The 21,512-nt window shown below is 41.3% G+C and overlaps 1 pseudogene; it reads right to left on the reverse strand.

The window, feature by feature from the left end:
* Positions 1-815: 815 nt before the first annotated feature.
* On the reverse strand, positions 816-21,051 carry LOC142455994 (ATP synthase F(1) complex catalytic subunit beta, mitochondrial pseudogene; annotated as a pseudogene).
* Positions 21,052-21,512: the final 461 nt, after the last annotated feature.

The following is a 21,512-nucleotide window of genomic DNA, read 5'->3' on the forward strand; positions in this document are numbered from 1 at the left end:
ATGGCCTATGTGTCAGTCATTGTGCCAGCAAAAGATAGTTTTATCTACTAGGTTTTGAGATCTGGAAACACAAGACTACCTACTTTGTTCTTCTTTGCTTATCAGGATTTTTATAGGTATTTAAGAGATTATTTGAAAGGCTAACTTAAAGATATTTTTACATTGGATTTATAACTTAAGAGGTTCTTTATCAGAAAATATATATTTTTAATACAGAGGTCAAATCAGAAATTAAACATAAAATCTAGATTAGCGCTTAAATTCTAAATACTGGGTTTATAGAAGCCTGCGGTTAATAGTAGAGGAGGCCTGGTGGTGGCGCTGTTACACCCTTGGCTGCTAACCACAGGCTGGCAGAGTTGGTCTCAGCAACACTCAGGAACACTTCTACCCTGCCCTGTAGGGTCACTATGAGGAGGAATCAATTCAATGGCAATGAGTTTGAGTTCTGAGGGGTAGTTAATAGTAGGAGCCATGTATCTCTGATGACGTAGTGCATATGCATTGGGCTGCTAACCTCAAGGTTCAAAATTCAAAACCATCAGCTGCATCCTGGGAGAAAGGAGTTTTTCTACAACTGACAATGTCAGACACTCACAGGGGCAGTTCTACACTGTCCTATAACTTCACTACTAGTTGCCATGGACCCAATGGCAATTTTTTTTTTTTTTTAGAAATTTGTATTTTATTAGAAACTTTAAGGATTCTTTAGACAGAATACATCTTCAGGGCTTTTGTGTGGCCTACACAGAAAACAAACCTTTTCAATGGGGGAAGGAGAGCACACAAGAGTCCATTGGCTCAGAGGACCCCCCTCATGAATGCTCTTCAGCCAGTTGATCAGCTTTTGCTACAGCTTCCTCAATAGATCCTACCATATAGAAGCCTTGCTCTGAGAGATGGTCATGCTCATCTGCTGAAGTCCTGTCCTTCAGAGGCACCAGTTTCCCTATATGGCCAATGAGGACCTCAGCAATCTAGAATGGCTGAGACAAAAAAAAAATGCTGGATTTTCTGTGCCCGGGACACAGTCAACTTGTCTTTCTAGAAAGTTCCTCCATACCCATAAGAGCAATGATAACCTGGAGGGATTTGTAGTTCTGCAGGATCTTCTGCACCCCACGGACAACAGCATAATGCTCATTGCCAACAATCTTGAGATCCATGAGTGAGAGGACACGCAGCTGCATGGATGACCCGCTCAGTGATAGCATGAGACAGCACAGTGGTAGCAACCAAACTGGCAAAGGTAGTGGCAGGAGCAGGGTGAGTCAAATCATCAGCAGGCAGATAGATGGCCTGCACAGCGGGGATTGGTCCCATCTTGGTGGTGACGATTCTTTCCGGTAATGTACCCATGATACTCAGTAACCGGGGTAAGTTCATAACGCACAGCAGAGGAAATTCTGCTCAATAAGGCAGAAACCTCTGAGCCACCCTGGGTGAAGTGAAATATGTTATAAATAAACAGCAACACACATTGACCTTCTTGGTCTCTGAAGTATTCAGCCACAGATAGTCCAATCAAAGCTACTCAGGCATGAGCACCAGGTGGTTCATTCATTTGAGCTTACATCAGTGCAACCTCAGAGGTAGCTTCTTTTAAGTTGATAACACCCAACTCAACCATTTCATGGTATAAGTCCTTACCTTCGTGGATCTTCTCAACAATACCAGCAAAAACAGAGCCACCATGATGGGCTTTGGTAACATTGTTGATTAATTCAACGAATAGCACTGTCTTGCCAACTCTAACACTTCCAAAAAACCCAATTGGACCTCCTTTGGCACAGTCAGCCAGCAGATCCACAACTTTGATTCTAGTGTAACCAGAATATCCTGATCTCCATCAACTCAGGTGTCTCGGCATGAATAGGAGCAAAATTGGTTGGTTTTGATGGACCCTCTTTCATAAATAGGTGCTCTGAAAACATTAATGTTTCTGCCTAAGGTCTCAGGATTAATAGGAATGTTGATCAGTGCACCAGAATCCAGAACGTTCTGGCCTCTGGTTAGGACTCCCCTACCTTCCATAGCAATGGTCATGACTGTGATCTCACCCAAATGCTGGGCCACCTCCAGGAGGTAGTCCTTCATTAAATTGGCCATCATCCATGGACACCGATGACTGCCACAATGGGCCCAGTGGTGGTGCCTGCCTCTGGTGAAGGAGAACTTTGCACTGCATCGTCTCTGCAGTCCTGGAGTGCCACCTGGGCAGCCCACAGCAAGAGTTGGGCTTGGTGTAGAGACTCTAAAAGGCTGAGTTCCCACAAAGTCTCAAAGGCCAAGGAAGTGGTCAGATGATATGGCAGAGTCTCAGTGGCAACTGACTCTCTTTTTTTTCTTCTTCTTTATAATCCATCTTGAGTAGCCACATAATTTCAGACTTCATGAGGTTTTTTCTGACCATTGACCAGCAATCTCAAGAGTTCTCTCCACAGTCGAAGTCTTTTTCCGTCACTACTGGCCAGCCCAGGCAGAGGCAGTCTCCTCTTTAAAAATTTGCCTGGGTATGACCTTGATGAAGATTGGGGAAGCAAGGTTGCATTGTTGTGTGGCAAGATCATCAGATGACTCTAGGACGGACCCAGCCTCTAAACTTTTATAGTCTGTAATAGTCTATGTCTCCCAATCATGGTCCATACCCAGCTTGTTTCCAGAGTCTCAACGGTGACTATGATAAATGGATCTACCACAAGTCAGATTTTGCTTGACCATTACGTTTTCTTTCCATGTTCTATTTCAGTCCTTACACGGCTAGGAATCCTTTGGACATCATGGTGGTTTCACTTTGATCTCCCTTATCTGAACATTTTGTTTTTGTCTCTTCTCTTTTTCCTGCTTAAAACCTAAAAAAAGACTCTCTACAAATTTTTTTTAAAAGCATTCCCCACTACTAGGTATTTCAGAAAGGTATCGTGGTGGTTAAGTGGTTAAGAGTTGGCCTGTGGCCCACAGGTTGGCAACTGGAACCCACCAGGTGCTGTGAGAGAGAAAGGCAGGTTTCGCTAGTCCTGCAGAGTTCTGGTCCCAGGAACCCATAGGGGCAGGGACACTCTGTCCTAGAGGGTCACTAGATGAGCTTAGACAGGATGGCAGTGAGTTTGGAGCTCGAGTTTCTTTGCAGATAATCTGTCTTTTGGGCACCCTTTCCTTCCCGTGGAAAGTATCCCATCATAGGAAGCAAGTGTTTGTTATGCTCAGACCCGGCCCATGCAACATGCACAGAAACGAATGACACAACATTCAGGTCAGCTTGAAGAAAGAATATTTTGGTCAGGGAATCAAAAATCTCCAGAAAGACTTCACCTGATCCATTCGGATGGCATTGAGATGGCTGGGTCCCATAAGCCATAACCTGTCAAAAATCCTAAGTTGGCACTAATGCGTCTTCATGATGAACCCTGGGAACGTTACATATTCATAATCCCCTCCAATTACCTTCTAATGTACAAGTATGAAACTGGAAGCCCACTTTTTTTCAGGAGCTTGCCTGGTGACTCTAATACCGACTTGTTCCTTACTTGATTAACCAAAGTCAAGCTCACACTATTCACTGTCATCTAGTTTTTGTCTTTGCTTCTCAGCTGAGCTAAGCAAGACCTAGGTATGTAACAATCCTTTTTCAAATGAATAAGAAAATCTAAATACCCATCATATAAAATGACTCAGAGGAAATATCTCATGCCCTGTTTTAGCAAGGACAACTGAATGAATAAGGAAATGATCAATCGAGATGGAGAACACAGGATGGGGATAAGATTTGTGGAGGCAAAGGAGATAAATTCACAGTTTTCCTGAGTTTAAGACATAAAGATGAGATTCTTCACATTATATATGGATTCTTTACCAGGATTCATGTGTCCCCAAAATGACAAAGAGCCACTGTGAGGATGAAATGAATCACAGAATACGTGCTATTTTAATAGAACAAGGGCAAATCTGGACATTTAAAAAGCCAGAAAGCATTGGGTTACCACTAGAGAAATAAGAAAAATCAACACCTCACTAAGAAGTGGATAGAACAATGTGCTAGAAGTCAGCGTCTCAAGGAGAGTGTGATTGATAATAATACATACTTCAAAGAATTTGTACAAGAAGATCCTGAAAAATACCTAAGAAATTTTGAAGTTAGGAAATCATTGATGACGTCAGTGAATACAATTTCAGTGAGATGACTTTGATGATGCTGAAATGTAAGGTCGACACAAAAAAGAAGAAGAACATGATGTTATAGGCAGAGTGGGATTTCAAAGAAATAATACAAGATACAGAAATATGGTCTGGAAAGATACAAAATGAAGGGGTAATGATTATTATGTCTGAAAATAAGAAGATTGTTGCTTTGAACTATTCTGGAATTTAGAAGCAGAAGTTATTAAACAAATGAAAAAATGTTTTTTCTTCATTTTTAAAAAATATATTTTAATAAATCATTTTATTGGGGACTCTTATAGCTCTTATAGCAATCCATACAATGATTGTATTAAGCATGTTTGTACATACATTGCCATCACTTCTATAACATTTTCTTTCTACTTCAGCCCTTGGCATCAGCTACTCTTTTGACCCCTTATCCCCACTCTCCCACCCTCCTGAAGCCTTGATAATTTATAAATCACTTTTATTTTCATATTTTACACCATCTGGTGTCTCCCTTCACCCATGTCTCTGTTGTTCATAAGGCTGGGGCAGGGGTGTACTGATCATTGCAATTGTTTCCTCCTTTCTCCCCCTTCTCAACCCGCCTTCCCCCTACCCTCATGGTATCATTACTCTCATTATTGGTCCTGAGGGGCTTGTCTGTCTTGCATGCTGTATGTTGAGAGCTCTTATCTGTACCAGTGTACATGCTCTGGTCTAGCCAGATTTGTAAGGTAGAACTGGGGTCATAAGAGTGTGGAGGAGGAAGCATTATAGAAGTAGAGGAATGTTGTGTGTTTCATCGGTGCCATACTCCACCCTGGCTGACTCTTTCCTTTTTTTGTGAGACCCTTCTGTGAGGGGATGTCCATCTACAGATGAGTGTTGAAAAGAAATGAATACTATTCTGATTATATCAACAAGCCCCTAAAAGCTAGCCAACAGCAGAAGATAAAATAATAAATGAGCAAGAAATGTGAATTCAATCTAGTTCTTTCCAGTTAATACCCTGCTGAAAATGTGCATTTCCAATGGGGATACACTGAATCAGAATTTAAGGTTTAGACAAGAATCTCCTAAGGGAATGCAAATTCTCAACCAGGATTAAACTGAAAGGATTAGGTTCTCAGCCATGGTGAGCAAACAATGCCATAGACAGGGAAACATCTAGGAATTAAAAGCAACAATGAGGAGGATGTAGAGATCCTGGTGGTGTTGGAGCAACAACAATGTAGCTGAGAGGAATTACTAAAAGTGAGAAAAGAAAGGCAAGAGTGATGGTGGGCCAGGGCGAAGGTGAATGGAAACAAAGGAAACATCTAGGAAGTAAAGCTATGGATGGAGGTATAAACATAGGTGTGCATTTCTCTAAAGATATTAACTCATAAAAATAGAGGTATTGGCCAATGTCCATATGATTATATGGAAATACATTGAGGAAGGGGATGGTCTTTGGGGCTTTGTTCAAGCCCTCCCTCAACGCAAGAACACTTGGTTCTAACCACTGTCCACATTCAATGATGTCCACACTCCTGACACAATAGCTGAAGACAAAGTTGGTGCATAAGCAAATGTGTTAAAGAAAGCGATGGTGCCCCGCTATAAAAAAATATAGTGTCTGCAATCTTAAAGGTTTGAAGTTAAACAAGCGGTCATTTAGCAGAGAAGCAACAGGCCCACATAGAAGCACACCAGCCTGTGGGATCATGAGATGTCAAAGAGATCAGGTAAAACAGGCACAGAAGACCCAAAACAACAACCAAAAAGCATATTGTTGAGAATGAGGGGGTCAGAGCACAGACTTCAAACCCAGGTGTAGACAATAGGGTCACAGGAAAGGGGTGAGTCAGCCAGGGTGTAGTATAGCGCTGATGAAATACACAATATTCTTCTGGTACTTTAAGGCTTCCTCACCCTGCACTATTATGACCCCAGTCCTGCCTTTCAGTTCTGACTAGACCGAAGCTTATTCACTGGTACAGATAATTGCTCCTGACACATGGAATCCAGGTCACAGAAACCACTCAGGAACAGAAATGGGAATAGTGATACAGGAGGTTAGGGAAAGGTGTGTGGGTGGGAGGGTGGCTGATTGCAATGATTGATGCATAATCCCATCCCCCAGGGGGATGAACAACAGAAATGGTGAACGGAGACAGTGGTAGGTCTAAGTTATGAAAACAATAATTTATCATTTATCAAGGGGTCACAAGGGTGAGGAGAGGAGCAAGAGGAGATAATATCAAGGGCTCAACTAGAAAGTAAATGTTTAGAAAATGATGATGGCAACATATGTACAAATATGCTTGATACAATTGATGTAGGTAATATCATAAGAGCTGTAAGAGCCCCCCATATAATGATTTTTAAATCCTATTAAGTGCAGAATGTACAAAAAACAGAAATCCTAAAATAATTGTAAGGGAGTAAATAACAAATGTCTAAGCGTAAAAAATTTTATATAAAAAATGTGGAAACTGATCATGGTGATGATTACATAATAGGGTGGAAGTAACTAATGTCACTGAATTGTACTAAATTGCTAAAATGATAAAATGTTGTTTATATTTTTACTGCAATACAAAGAGAAAGAAAACAAATAGGCAACAGATCTCAAGAGTAAAGTAGGTGAAAATCTAAGAACCAGTTTCTTTTTTACATAGTAGAGAAACCTCTGGAAAATATAAAGAAATCATTAAAAGAAAACATTTTAAACAATCCAGATATTTATCTCTTTTTTACTAATTATACCCCATATTTGCATTTAGTTTACTTGGATATTAACTATACAGGGGAAGAAAAAAACAATAATCTAATGGAATTGAAATAATCACTGATTCTTACAGCAGAACACTGTCATCAAGCTGTTATTATCTCCTTTCCTTTCATATCTCTCCACAAACATGCAAAACATATTAATCAGTCTGCTCATAGATTTGATAAAAAGGGCTTCATTATCTGTTCTATTAATAGTTGCCAGGGTTTGTTTTTTTTTGAATAAAAAGTTGGTTGCTCGGAATGATGAATATTTAAATATGTTGTTTTCTCCCGGTTTAAACCGGGCTTGGAATAATAAGCAGGGGCAGATATAGAGAAAAGCACATGGAGATGAAGATTTCTGGTCAAGAACATCTGAGACTGTGCCTAGTTCTCTTGTACGCACTACAGCTGGGGATCATTGCAGAAGGTGTTTTCTACGAAGCCGTGCTCTCCTCTCTAATGCCTGGCCCCTTCCCCTGGGTCTTTCTCAGGCTTCATTTCATTTTTGCTACCTTTGCAGCAGCATCTGCTGTTCACAGAAGACCTTCTTGATTTCTATCAGACTACAGCTCCATCTACCTAAATCTTGTCCAAAGCATTACTTAATTATGATTAATAGAATAAAGTCCGTAATTTGACAGCCATTAAGTGCCCCCACCTGCCCCAGGCACCGTGGCAGTATAGTGAGTTATGAATTTGGGCTGCTAACCACACCCTACAGCTACTTCCAGATTAAAACTAAAAAGATTAGTCATTTTGTTTTCGTGAAGATTTACAACCATGGAAACCTGCAGACACATCTCTGCTTTGTCCTACAGGGCTGCTAAGTTGGACTCAAACTGATGGCAATGAGTTTGGTTTGGGTTTAAATGCCCCCAATTGAGAATAAGCTTAGAGTGACTAATCAATTTGTCAGCTTACCCCCTGTCCCCTTAACAGATAGCCTGCATTCCTTTAGTGGCTTTATCTCAGGTTCATTAGGAGAGAAAGAGAAGTTAGCATTTTAATGAGGCTTATTATCATGGGTTTATCAGTTTGTAGAAAGACTTTAAATTGTTTTTAACAATGTCATGGCTGATATGCATGCCATTAAAGAATCACAGGGGATGTTCTGTGCTCTTTGATTTTGCATGTGCCCGACTTCTCTTTATCTTCTGGCAGAGGGAAGCAAAAAGTGAGTGCCCACATTACAGACGATGTCATTCTACTGTACATAGGTTGCCCTAAGTCACAGTCAACTCCACTGCAACCGATAATCAAACCAACAAACCTACTGCCACCCAGTGGATTCCAAAACTTAGACCCTACATACATTTTATGAGGCTACAAATCTTTAAGGGTACAGAGAGCCTCATCTGTCTCCTGAGAAGTGGGTGGTGGGTTTGAACTACCAACCTTGAGCCTAATAGTGGAACACTTAAGGTAGTAGTGCAGACAAGGTACCTTGCAACCAACAGCAACCTCAAATTACGAGGCTTAGAGGCTTGCTATCCTGAAACTCTCTGACTCTTCCTGAGACTCTTGATCACAGTCTTTTCCTTTGATGGTAACCTGCCTCTAATCAGCCTGGATCCTAGTGTTATAGTAGCACTTGGCAGTGGCTCCATGGAGGAAAGATGTGGAAGTTTGCTAAAGATTTGCCACCTTGGAAACCCTACACAGCAGTTCTACTCTGAAACATTGGGTCTCTATGAATCAGAATCAACTTGATAATAAGTAGTTCAATGGGTGAGAAGCATTGGTAAAAGAAGAATCTGGAGTCAGCTTCAATCTTGAGCCTTAAATCCACTCACACCTTTGGGTCTTTAAATTATTTTTACATTACAAAACAAAAACCCATTACCATTGAGCCAATTCTGACTCATAGGAACATTTTGAGGGTTCAGCTGTAAATCTTTAATGGGGCTAAAGTCCTCCTCTTTCTCCTACAGAGCGGCCCGGGGTTTGAACTGCAGGCATTGCGATTAGTAGTTCAATGCTTATTTGACAGTGTGGTCAGGGTGCTTTTCTTTAATGCATTGCTATGAAGTAAAAGAAATGAGAATGATTTTAAGTATTACTGGAACGTGTAAAAGAAGGAATTAGCATGCTTGCAAATATCTTCCCATGTCTCAGATATGATATGCCTAAAATTGGTCCAGCTTTATCTTTGTGGTATTTGGGGGAAGAAGAGAGTGGCAAACACTACACAGCGTGGGAAGGTTACCTTCCATGACCATGACATTGCATTTGTCTTTTGTTTTTCTCTTTTTTCAGAAGAAGCCATTTTACCCAGATTCTTTACTTTGTGTACACTGTCAACGTAATTGAGGTTTTCATTTCTATGTAAAGCTTTCTCAACTTCAGCACTGTATAAACTTTAGGGAGGATCATTCTCTGTTGTGGGGCCTGTCTTGTGCATCGTAGGACATTTAGTGACTTACACAGGCTCTACTGTGGCATGCTTCGAGGATATGGACTTGGAATTATGGATAACACAATTAACATTGCCTGGTCCTGCACCATCCTCACCCTCTTTCCTGTGTTTGAGTCATTGTTGCAACCACTGTGTTGAGGGCCTTCCTCTTTTTCACTGACCCTTTACTTTACCAAGGGAGCCCTGCTTGCATAGTGCTTATGTATTTGGCTGCTGACCACAAGGTCAGTAGTTCAAAACCACCAGTTGCTTCTTGGAAGAAAGACAGGGATTTCTACTCCCTGCCAGATATACAGAACTGAAAGTGGAGCGGAGCATACTCCTTGTCCTAGAGGGTTGCTGTAAGGTGGAAGCGGCTCAGTGAGAGCACATTTGGGTTTTACTTTACCAAGCGTGATGTCCTCCCACATCTGGCCCCTGCTGAGGATGTGGCTCAAACAAATCTCACGGTCCTTGCTTCTAAGGAGCATTCTGGCTATACCTATACAAAGACAGATTGGTTCGTGCTTCTGGCATCCAGAAAATTCTTTTATTTGTTAAACCAATTTCTTCATGAACTTTTTAAAGGTCCTTGGTGTATTCAATATTTTTTTGCCACACCATCGTTGAAATTCAGTTATATAACAACCAAAAATGCCTCTCGACATGGCCAAATGTCACCCGAAGGGCAGAATTGTCCTTGATTGAGAATTGCTGGTGTACATGTAGTGGAAAAATCCGACATGTGGTGACATACACAGTCTCCTCTTATTCTGATAGATCTACGGTATATTTAAACATTGTCAGCATGCCAATAAAATATCTAAATCTAATCAATGCTAAAGGAAATCAAGAGCATTTTCTCATACTTATATTTATAGTTGATACTGGTAATAGTTTTCTGGGATAATTAAATAACAACTAAAATCATGACTAAATTGAAGTTGATTAAAGTTCTGAAAACATAAAACCAATGGAGAGAAAAATATGTAATATGAATACACAATTAATATTTTTGCAATATTTTAGTCTAATTACTTTGCAGAAAAATAATTATTTTGTATATTATTATGCATGTTGCAGATTAACATTGTTGATAATGTAATGAATTTCAGTACAAGTGTACTTAGTCCCCCCAGTTCACACATCATAATGTAGAATATAAGTCTTGGAGTGACTAGGCAGTAGAGTAACCTACTGTGGTGGGGGACAATAATGGATCAGTGGCTACAGCACTCGGTTGCCAACTAAAGGAGTGGTGGTTCAAATCTATCAGCTGCTCCATTGTAGAAATTTATTTCTGTAAAGATTACAGCTTTGAACATTTTATGAGTTAGTCCTACTCTATCCTATAACATTGTTGTAAGCTGGAATTGACCCAAAGGCAAGGGGTGATGGCATACATGAGACTGTATTGCTAAAAATTGCACCGTCAGTGTTTCCAATACCAAACAAATCACCCATGGGGGACAGGTTTCAGGGGAATTTTCAATCTAAGACAGATGAGGCAGAAAGGCCCAGCAGACTAGGCAATCTTTTGTTATGTTGTATGTAAGCCTCTTTTATTTCAATGCATACAAATCACACGGGGGTATTGGTAAAGACTCTAATTCAATAGGGACGAGTTAGGGTCTGAAATACTGCTTATCTAATTAGCCCCCAAGTGATGCAGTGATGTTGGTACAAGTACAACCGAAGATGCCAGACACCTTTTCAAAAATTTGACAGCAGTGTTCACATTTCAGTTCTGTTTTCCAAAATTAAAAGATACTTTTTAGCAAAAGATGTTCATAATTCCTCCCAGAGCAAAAGAAACACCTAGAAACCAGTTTCAAGAGCTGAAGAATCCAAGAGAGGAGCCATGAACAGTGTCCTAAGAACTGAGACCCTGAAAATCACTACCCTGAGGAGTCTTTTAGGAGTAACTAGCAAATACCCAAGTCTTCCGTGTTCTAGATCAGGGGTCAGCAAACATTTGAACCTGAACAGTCAATCTTGTCCCTGTGGGAAACTGAGAACTGGGAAGAGAGTGTATGCAAATTCTCTATAATTATAATTAGGAGTCTGGGAGGCAGACTGTGGTGGAGGAAGTCCTTCGTGTTCACGAGTTGGAGATGAATGCCAAACACATTCTCCTAACTAAAACTTATTCCCCACCATGTCCCCCCATAAAAATGTCAATCTTAAGATGCTTCATACCAACTCATGGTTGCTTGCTATCTGCTTGAAGTTACCTGCCAAAGGGTGCCTGCCATGGAGAGCAATCAGACCCTATTGTCCTTCTCACCCTAAGTATGGAATATTCCCTCGGATAAGGATCATTGATTGTTCCCCTGGAGAGGGCAAGCCAGCTCAGGGAAGGCCAAGGTTAAGTGGCCATCTTAACTCTAGAACCCTCCCACCTTGTTATATATGTTCCTTCCTATCACATGGATGTCCCTAGTACATCCCCTTCCTGTTATGTATGTGCTTATCCAGACTTGCTTGCCCAAGATTATATAAACCTGTTGGAGAATACATTAGCTCTTTCTTTCCATCAGTTTGGAGAATACATTAGCTCTTTCTTTCTGTCAGGTTACCCCTTGCATGTCTTGTCTGATGTTTCTGTAATTTTTCCTTCTATTACACAACCACCCCTTAGGACCCATTTAATTGTGAATGCTGATCCCCCACAGTCCCTCACAACAACTTAAGAATTATTTGAGGGCTATAAATATATTATGAACAAATGAAATCACCATTATCTAAATAATATGCTTTAATTTTTTCAATATTAGGGTCTATATATTTACTGAAGCAGCTGCATAAAGTTCTGAAGCCAAAGTTTGCCAATCCCTGTTCTAGATGAAAATAAGGGCTCATAATAAAAACAAAACAAAAAAAAACGACCATTTTAACTGAAGCTACAAGACATTAGGGATTTATAGATTACAGCCAAGTTAGACTAGCACCGGGTCTGTCGACACCTATTCACAGAAAAGAAACTGGAGAGTTGAATTGAGAGCTACTGTTAATTCTTTGTGATTTATTGTTATTTTTGTCATTGCTAGGCACCATGGAGTTGTTTCTGACTCATAGGACCACCATAGACAACAAAAATGCCCGGTCCTATGGTTGCAGCCATTCTGTCAATCATCTTGGAGAGGCCTTCCCTCCACTCCCTTGCCCACCCCACCCCCACTCCCCCAGCCCCCACTCTTCTCCTACTTTACCAGGCCTGCTGTCCTTCTCCAGGGACTGGTATCTCTTTATAGCGTGTCCAAAGTATGTGAGACCAAGTCTTGCCATTCTTGCCTTTAAACAGCATTCTGGCTTTACAACATCCCAGGAAGATTTGTTTATTCTTTTAGAATTGATATATTGAAGAATATATTCAATATTCTTCACTAGTACCATAATTCAAATGCATAAATTCTTCTTTAGTCTTCTTTATTCAGTGTCCAGTATCACATGCATATGAAACAAAAATCCCATGACTTGAGTCAGGTGCATTTTATCCCTCAAAGTAACATCTTTGCTTTTCAATACTTTCACGAAGTCATGTACAGTGGATTCATCCAAAGCAATGCATTGTTTGATCTCTTGATGGCTGTTATCATGAGCACTGATTGTGGATCCAAGTAAGATGAAAGCTTTGACACCTTCAGTCTTTTCTCCATTGACCATGATGTTACTAGTGGTCAAATTGTATGGATTTTTTTTGGTTTACATTAAGTTGTAATCCATACTAAAGTTAAGTGTCATTGATTCTGACTCAGAGAGACCCCATGTGCAACAGAAAGAAATACTGCCCAGTCCTCTGTCACCTTCACAATATTTCTTATGCTTGAGCCCAGTGTTGCAGCCTCTGTATTAAGCCATCTTGTGGAGTTTGTATTGGTTAAGGTTTTTTGTTTTGCTTTTGTTTGTTTACTTTTAAATCATTTTATTGGGGTCTTGTACAACTCTTATCACAATCCATACATATATCCATTGTGTGTCAAGCACATTTGTACATTTGTTGCCCTCATCATTCTCAAAACATTTGCTTTCTACTTGAGCCCTTGGTATTAACTCCTCATTTTCCCCTCCCTCTCTCCTCCCCCCTCCCTCATGAACCCTTGATAATATAAAAAATATTATTTTATCATAGTTTACATTGTCCGGCATCTCCTTTCACCCACTTTTCTGTTGGACATCCACCAGGGAAGAGGTTATATGTAGATCTTTATAATCAGTTACTTCTTTCAACCCCACCTTCCCTCCACTCTCCCAGTATCAAAACTCTCACCACTAGTCCTGAAGGGATCATCTGTCCTGGATTCCCTGTGTTTCCAGTTCCTATGTACCAGTGTGCATCCTCTGGTATAGCCATATTTGTAAGGTAGAATTGGGATCATTATAGTGGAGGCAGGGGGCATGGGGAAAGCATTTAAGAACCAGAGGAAAGTTGTATGTTTCATTGTTGATACCCTGCATGCTGACTGGCTCTTCTCCTCCCTGTGACCCTTCTATAAGGGGGGTTTCCAGTTGCCACAGATGGGCTTTGGGCCCCCACTCTACACGGCCCCTCATTCTCAATGATAGGCTTTTGTTTTCTTTGATTCCTGATACCTCATCCTTTTGACACCTCATGATGTGCTTCTTCCATGTGGGCTTTGTTGCTTCTGAGCTGGATGGCCACTTGTTTACCTTCAAACCTTTAAGATCCTAGATGCTATATCTTTTGATAACCAGGCACCATCAGCTTTCTTCACCACATTTTCTTATATACACCTTTGTCTTCAGTGATCTTGTCCGGAAGGTGAGAATTATGGAATGCCAGTTTAATAGAACAAAGTGTTCTTGCATTGAGGGAGTACTTGAGTGGAGGCCCAATGTACATTTGCTATCTTAATACTAAACCTATACATATACGCACAAAGATCTATTTCCCCATTATCATATATAAATATATTTACATATATTTATATGCCTGTATTTACACCTCTATAAATGCCCTTTTCCTATTTCTTTCCTCTATTTCCTTTTACTTTCCTCTTGTCCCACTATCATGCTCAGCCTACCTTAATTTGGGTTTCAGTAATTCCTCTCAGTTACATTGCCCTTGATCAATCCCTACCAGGCCTCTTACACTCTCCTTGAGACCGATTTTGGATCACTGCTATTCCTGTGTCGAGTTGGTTACCACCAAGTCCTTTCCCCCATCTCCCATGCCCCCCTGGAACCATCCATCCAGTTGTTTTCTCCTCCAGATTGTCTATCCAGCCTATCTTATCTAGCTAGACCTGCAGAGATAATAATATGCACACAAAAAACAAAACAACAAAACAGAGCAAACAAAGCAACAAAAACAAAACAATGACAACAACAAAATAACCAAAGACCAAAAAAAAGAAAAACCTGTAAATAGTTCAAGGTCTGTTTGTTGAACTTTAGGAGTGTTTTCCAGTCGAATCTGATGGGGTGCCATGCCCTGACTCCAGTCTATTTTTGGTATTCCCTCCGGACTTCCTTGCTCTGTTCCCCTTGCTGTTCTGTTACACGTCCTGTTCTGTTGCTGTTCTGTTTTACCTTGGTGTGGCGGGGTCATATCGGGCGCAATTCCCACACTGTGTCTCCAGTGTGTCCCCTGTAGGGCTATGGGTCAGTGAAGGATGTCCTGTCTCACAGTGGGGCAGGCCATATGGTCCTCTCAGTGCATTGGCTGCTCTGAGCAGAGATATCATCCTCAAGGCTTGGTGGACCAGGATGTGCTCCACTTTCTCTTCCTCCCCCTTCGTTTGCCCCTGTGTGCTCTGATCAGACATGTCCCTCTCCCTGAGCTGTGGCTTCAGTGCTATTTGCTGAAGTAAATTCTTCTGGGGTGAGGGTAGGGGGCAGCTGTCCATGCAGTTGGGAGTGGGGCTGGCCCATGGTTAAGGTTTTGTGTTACCTTGGCTGGGCCAGAATTCAGTTGTTTGTCAGTGAAACCTAGCAATTCCTTATAATCTGATTTAACATTATGAATTCAAAACCAAACGAATGTAAGCTTCCTTAATGGATAAGATTAGAGTGGAGTATACCATCTGTACTCAGGTCACAGCTGATACAGTTAGAAAGAAGTTAATAGTTACGGGTCAGCCTGTTGACCACAAGATCAGCAGTGGGAAACCACCAGCCTTTCTGCAACTTCCATAGGGAGTTGCAGTCTCTGAATCTCTCAAGAGCAAGTCTACCCTGTGCTATGAATCAGCAATGACTAGATGGCCATCATTTGGGTTTGGAGTTCCTCCGTGGGTGTGGCCTCCTTCCAATAGAAGGACATCAAGGAAAAGCTTGCTTTGCTTTCTGATGGGGCGGAAGCCTGTAGTTGGCCCCTTAACCAACAGCCTGCAGTACTACCTGCAGATCTTAGGAATAGGCCCCTCCCATCTGACCCACTGCCCTTGGATCTACCCAATTTGCTCAGCAGACCCAAGCTGGTTAGCACATGAATGCAAACCTCTGGATAGCAAAGTACAAGTAAGTCTGTAGTTTGATATCTTCAATTGTTTCCATTTATTACTCAAAATTAATTATTATAAAGTCGATTTTCTGAAAGAAAGGTAGACCAAATGGGCTAGGTCAGCCTGTGTTCTACCTTGGGCATTTTCAGTCCCCTGGGTCAATATTTCCTTTTCCAGAAAGCAAGGGCAGTTGACAAGATGATTCCTAAAGTAGCTCTCAATTGGATGATTCCGTGACTTTAATACCTTTACTTTGGAGGAAAGTGTACATGACAATGCATCCTCTCAGCACATCAGCTAAAATAGGACACGATTAAATAATAAAAATGTCACTTTTCAACTGCACAGTGTAATTTTTGAAAAAACATTTTGAGACAGGAAGATTGTTCTGCTTTTTCAGTACGTTAATGTGTTTCAAGTGTTCTTCTTATGTAGTAGTGGTAGAAATGATTTATTGCTGACCTTTCTCTTCTAGTATCTATATGTGACTTTGTCTTCCACCATCGCATCATTAGTGCAGAGAGAGAAGTATTATGAACACAAAAACTTTAGAGAACCAGAAAATCAGCTCTGGAGGGGAAAGCTAAGAAACTGAAATGATAATTTCTATCGCCTTATTTTAAAAAATCTAATGCATATGTATCTATTTTTGAATCATGAACTATATTCCATTTACTGATCTTTAACTTTCTGTCATACTGTGGTGATCCATCTGAATTGCCAATGAAACAGTATTAGAATGCCATAGTGATGTACATTGGACTCCTGATCAAAAGGTCAGCAATTTGAAACCACCCGTCACACCATGGGAGAAAGACTTTCATAAAGGTCTACAGTCAACTCACAGGGGAACGTCTACTCCACCTTAGAAGGTTGCTGTGAGTGGGAATCCACTCAGTGGCAGTGCTTCTGGTTTTTCTGTGTTTGTTTTTTGTAAGATACAATAAGCTAGATCATCCATGCTTAATCTATCAACAGCCGCCAAAATTAAACTTTCCCTTCTGGTGCACTTAAAGTGTCATATGTGACTTGCTTTGTGTTGTTACTATTTTAAAATGACATGCTTTCCTAATTTTTCTATTAATTAATTTTATGTTGTTGTTGTTGTTGAGAATATACACAGCAGGGCATACACTGATTCAACAGTTTCTACATGTACAAACCAGGAATATGTGTTACCTTCTTCAAGGAGTAAAACCATCATTGCCGTCCTTTTGGAAAGTTCCTCCCTCATCAGCATATATGCTACTATCATTTTTTGAAGAGATAGTGTCATTTTTTTCCCTAGATAGATAGTTCTTGAGAAAACACAATGCTCAGAGCAGATATGCTTTTCTTGTTCAGTTAAACTATTGTTTGGTTTTCAAGAGGACATTCATATGGCCAGAACAGATATGAAAAGATGCAAGTCAAAAGCACAGTGAGAAACCCTCTCACTCCCACTAGGATAGCTAGCATTAAAACAGAAAACAGAACCGAACAAATATTGACAAAAGCTGGAACCTCATCCACCCACTGGGAGTAGGAACATAAAATGGCTCAGCTATTGCGACAAAAACTCTGGCCTTTCCTTGGAAAACTAAAATGAGAGCTGCCATGTGACCCAGCAATTACGTTTCTAGAAATATACAGAAACAACTTAAAAGCTGTAATAGAACAATGTTCACAGTAGCATGATTCACAAGAGCTAAAACATTGATTGTTCGAATCCCCCCAGAGGTACACTGAAAGAAAGACCTAGCAGTTTACTTCTGAGAAATCACATCCTTGAAAACCCTCTGGAGCAAAATTCATGACACCTGACACCTGAGGCCACTCCAAATCAGAATTAGCCAGTGGCAATCCATTTGGTTTGGGTTTCAAATGTTGGAAAGGGTTTTATTTCAAAAAGCAAATCCACACCAAAAAACTGTAGTCAGCCTGTGCTACCCAAGTAAGCCTGCTTACCTAGTTTCCAGAATCCTCCATCCCTGCCAGAGAGGGTTAATTGAAAAGAAACTCTGATTATGTGCAAAGGGGCTGTGGGCTTGGGGGAAAAACAGATGCTAGCCATACCTAGAAGTAGAATATTTGATGTGATGGTTGGGATGGGTGGCAGGGGGCCCAAGTGAAGTTGTTCACTGTGCACTATTGATTAATAAGTAAGCACACGGAAACCCATGCTTATCTTGCTTATTAGTAATCCAACACTTTCCATCTGTATTTCCCTCAGACTAACAGCCACCTACATGCTCAGACAACCCCCAGTCTAGCACGTTTTAATTTATCCCTTTATTTTGTTTAAAATACACCTCTAACCTGTCAGCAATTTTGTCCATTCTACTTTGAAGGCAGAGCATAAGTCACATCCTAAGTCCCCTTTACAGTGACCACAGGGTAAGTCTAGAGTCATCGTTTAAAAATATAAATTAGGCCATTCCTCTCTTTTGTTTCAAACCTTCCCGTGAGTTCCTATGGCATTAGAATGAGGGCAATAAGCCTTCTGCACTACAGCCACTAGTCTGGGGTATGGCACCCTCTGTGATCAGGAAGGCTCCTGTGTGCCCTCACTCAAGCCCCAGCCTCCTAAGCTCAGCCTCCTGCAAGGCATTCCGTTTAGGGGTTTCTACTTTCCTGAATTCCTGAGGTGTCACTCCATGATTTCCCTCTTACTATTGCATTCAAATAACAGGCTAAGGTCATCTCCCCAATAACCTTCAAGGGTCATCTGTTGGGAGGGTGATCTGCCCATTTGACCCCCATCTTGGCTGTTTAAGCTAAGATCTTTGGCTCCAAGCATTTGTTACAGAGGAGTGGGAGGGAATAGGCGCTCTCTCCCTGTCTTCTCTGCCAGTCACAGAGAGCTTCTTCCTTGTTCTGAATCCACAGAAATTTCTTTGTTTCTATGACTACCTATGACTATTTAATTGCACTAAAGTAATTAATCTTATCGTTAATGGGAAAGAAATGTTTCTTCTGGTCATGTACTCCTGGTCCAGACTGCCTTGTTGTTTGAATTTTCACAAAGCTCTAGGCAACAGAATGGTCAGATCTGGTGTGGCTGAATAAAAACTTCTTCCTTCTCCTCCTCCTCCCCTGTTCGGATTCCAAACACACTTTGAAGCTTAAAAAAAACAGAAAGCAAAATACCTAGACTGTTTGTCTAGTTGTCTTTCACCTGCAACATAAACTTGGAGCCTTATATGTGCAAAAGAGATTTCCCTTGTCAACTGACCTTGCGCCAATGATGTGAGAGAGCACAATTAACTGATCCCATCATGAAACTTTCCACATTCAGCTGCATCCTAAGCACTATGTAAGTAAATAAAAGCTCATGAAATGCTGCTGGGCATTGTCAATTAATTATTGAGAGACACAGTCCTCTAAGAGTTCATTTTTATTCTGCCTTTCAAAGGATCTATAGCACCCTGCTGTCCTGTCAGGCCCCATTAATCCTCTATGTAGCGCTTACACACTCGGCTATTTTTGTAATATTTATTTATTTACTCTGGTGTCCCCAGAACTACCCATCACCATTATGCCAAGAAGACTACATGCTCTCTGAAAGTAGGCATTATCGATACGTATGTTGGTCACTGACGTATCCCCAGCTCCTGGAACAGTGCCTGACATACTCTCAGCATTACTGATGATGAATGAATGAATGACATGGACTAAACCCATCAAAATGTGGAAAGGGTAGAGAAAGCAGAAAATGGGGAGATGCTGATGGAGCAAAAGCACAGGTAGGAGCTGGAGAGACTGTCAAACAGCAAAACGGTGCCTGCGCAGCAGCAGCTACTGCAGCTGCTAAATCAGCGAGTCACGCTTCCCTAGGTTGTTGGTAAGGAGACAACAAGCCAAAGGGACTGAGATCATTTGTTATCCCTGACACAGCAGGCAACATGGGCTTCATGTGTGCATAGGTTTCTCTTGCTTTCCAGGTCCCCCGAGGGATGTGAAAGCAGACCCAGGTGAATGCTATGCACACAGTGAATCCGTGTCACGGCTGAGACCTCCGGGACTGGGAGCTTCTGCTCTTGTTCACTGGCTGCTCACACATGCACCCCTCTGCCTGTGTGGAGAGAGGCATTATCTTTATTGCCCTGAGATTTCTAGGGGGAGAGATGTTTCTAAATCTCTCCAGAGGGAGTCAGTGTGCTTATATGGCCCAGGCTGACTATTATCTAAATGTCCTTGAACTTTTTGCCAGTGTCCTTTAAACAGAGGCTTGGGAAAAGAAACCATAGAGAATTTTCTCTCTACATAGGAGTCCTATGACCAAATTTGGGGAGGAAATTTTTTTTGCGCTAACAAGCAAAAATAAATAAATCCTATGGCATTGCTTGGAAACCTGTGAAAACAAGGATTTTCACCAAACTTCCCAGGGAGCAGTATCTGGAAAGCCCCAAAGGGACAAAACGGAGAGCTGCATGTGTTGTCAGAAACTATGGCACAGAAACAGCCTTGCAGGTCCCTTTTCTGCTGTTGCACCATACTGAAGTTATTCTCAGACTCTCAGATAGCCTGAAAGAACCAGTTACCAAGGTCTACATGGGATTTTTCACTCCCAAGTGCAAAGACATTTAGGCACACATGCATGCCCTTCGAATCTCCCCCTTAAGTCAGACTCCTAGGAGATTGGAAAGGGGTATCTCTTACTGATCACCTTTATGAAAGATGAAGGTTTTAACTAAATTCTCAGAGGCCAGATCTGATAGCTGTAACTGGGAGTCCTGGCTCAGGAGCTTGCTGGCAGTGGCTACTCTGCAGTGACCATAGTGTCCCTGTCCACAACTCTCCCCCAGTTATTTATTCTTATATTTTACAAAAACTACAGTTTGTACTGTGGTGCTTTGAATGCTGCTGTGTTGCTGGAAGCTGTACCACTAGTATTTCAAATCCTAACGGGTCACCCATGGCGACAGAGTTCAATGGTATTTCCAGACTGCGAACAGACTAAAAAACTGTGATTGAACAGAGATGTTGGAGAAGCTGGCATCATCAGCAACAATAAAGCCTGGGGTTGACTATGGAGCAAATCATCAATGATGCATATGCAAATTCTGGTGGAAGATGAAAATCAAAGCAAGCCATCACTTCTCTTTTCTATTGTCAAAGCACAGGCTCATAATTTTCTTTTAAAGCCTCATCGCATGCATGTTTAATGTCCATATTTTGAGCAACCTTCTGCATCTGGGACTGTATGTATTCTCTAGAATAACACAGACTTCCTCTGCAGTTCTCACTTGCTTCTGAGCCTTCGTCGGAATTGTCTTCGACGTCCACACTTCTACCAACCATCTTTTCAAGGCAATCTATGCTTTCACTGTTAAGCACCTTACCAACCTTTGCAGTCTTCACCCGTATCCAAGTTCAAAGCCAGTTCCACATTGCAGGTATTTGTGAAGGTAGCTTTCCTCTCCGGGAGCCAAATTCTGTCTCAGGTCTCCAGTGCTGTTATAACAGAAATATCACAAATGGATGGCTTGATGAAGCAAAATCTTCTTTTCTGACAATTTAGAAGGTGACAGGGCCAAAGCTAGGGTGCTGGCTCTAAGGAAAGACATTCTCTCTGTGCTGGCTCTCCAGAGGAAGGCCTTGTCTCTACCGAGGGTCTGCACTAGGCCAATCTCCAAGTGCTTTGGAACTCTCCCCATGTCTATTTCTTTGATTTGCTTTTTTAACCTCTTTTTAGGTCTCAAAATGGATGGATAGACTCAAGATGCAGCCTAATCCCGTCTATTTCATATAAGTAAGACAAC

The sequence above is a fragment of the Tenrec ecaudatus genome, chromosome 9, assembly GCF_050624435.1.
Source record: "Tenrec ecaudatus isolate mTenEca1 chromosome 9, mTenEca1.hap1, whole genome shotgun sequence".
Taxonomy (NCBI): domain Eukaryota; kingdom Metazoa; phylum Chordata; class Mammalia; order Afrosoricida; family Tenrecidae; genus Tenrec; species Tenrec ecaudatus.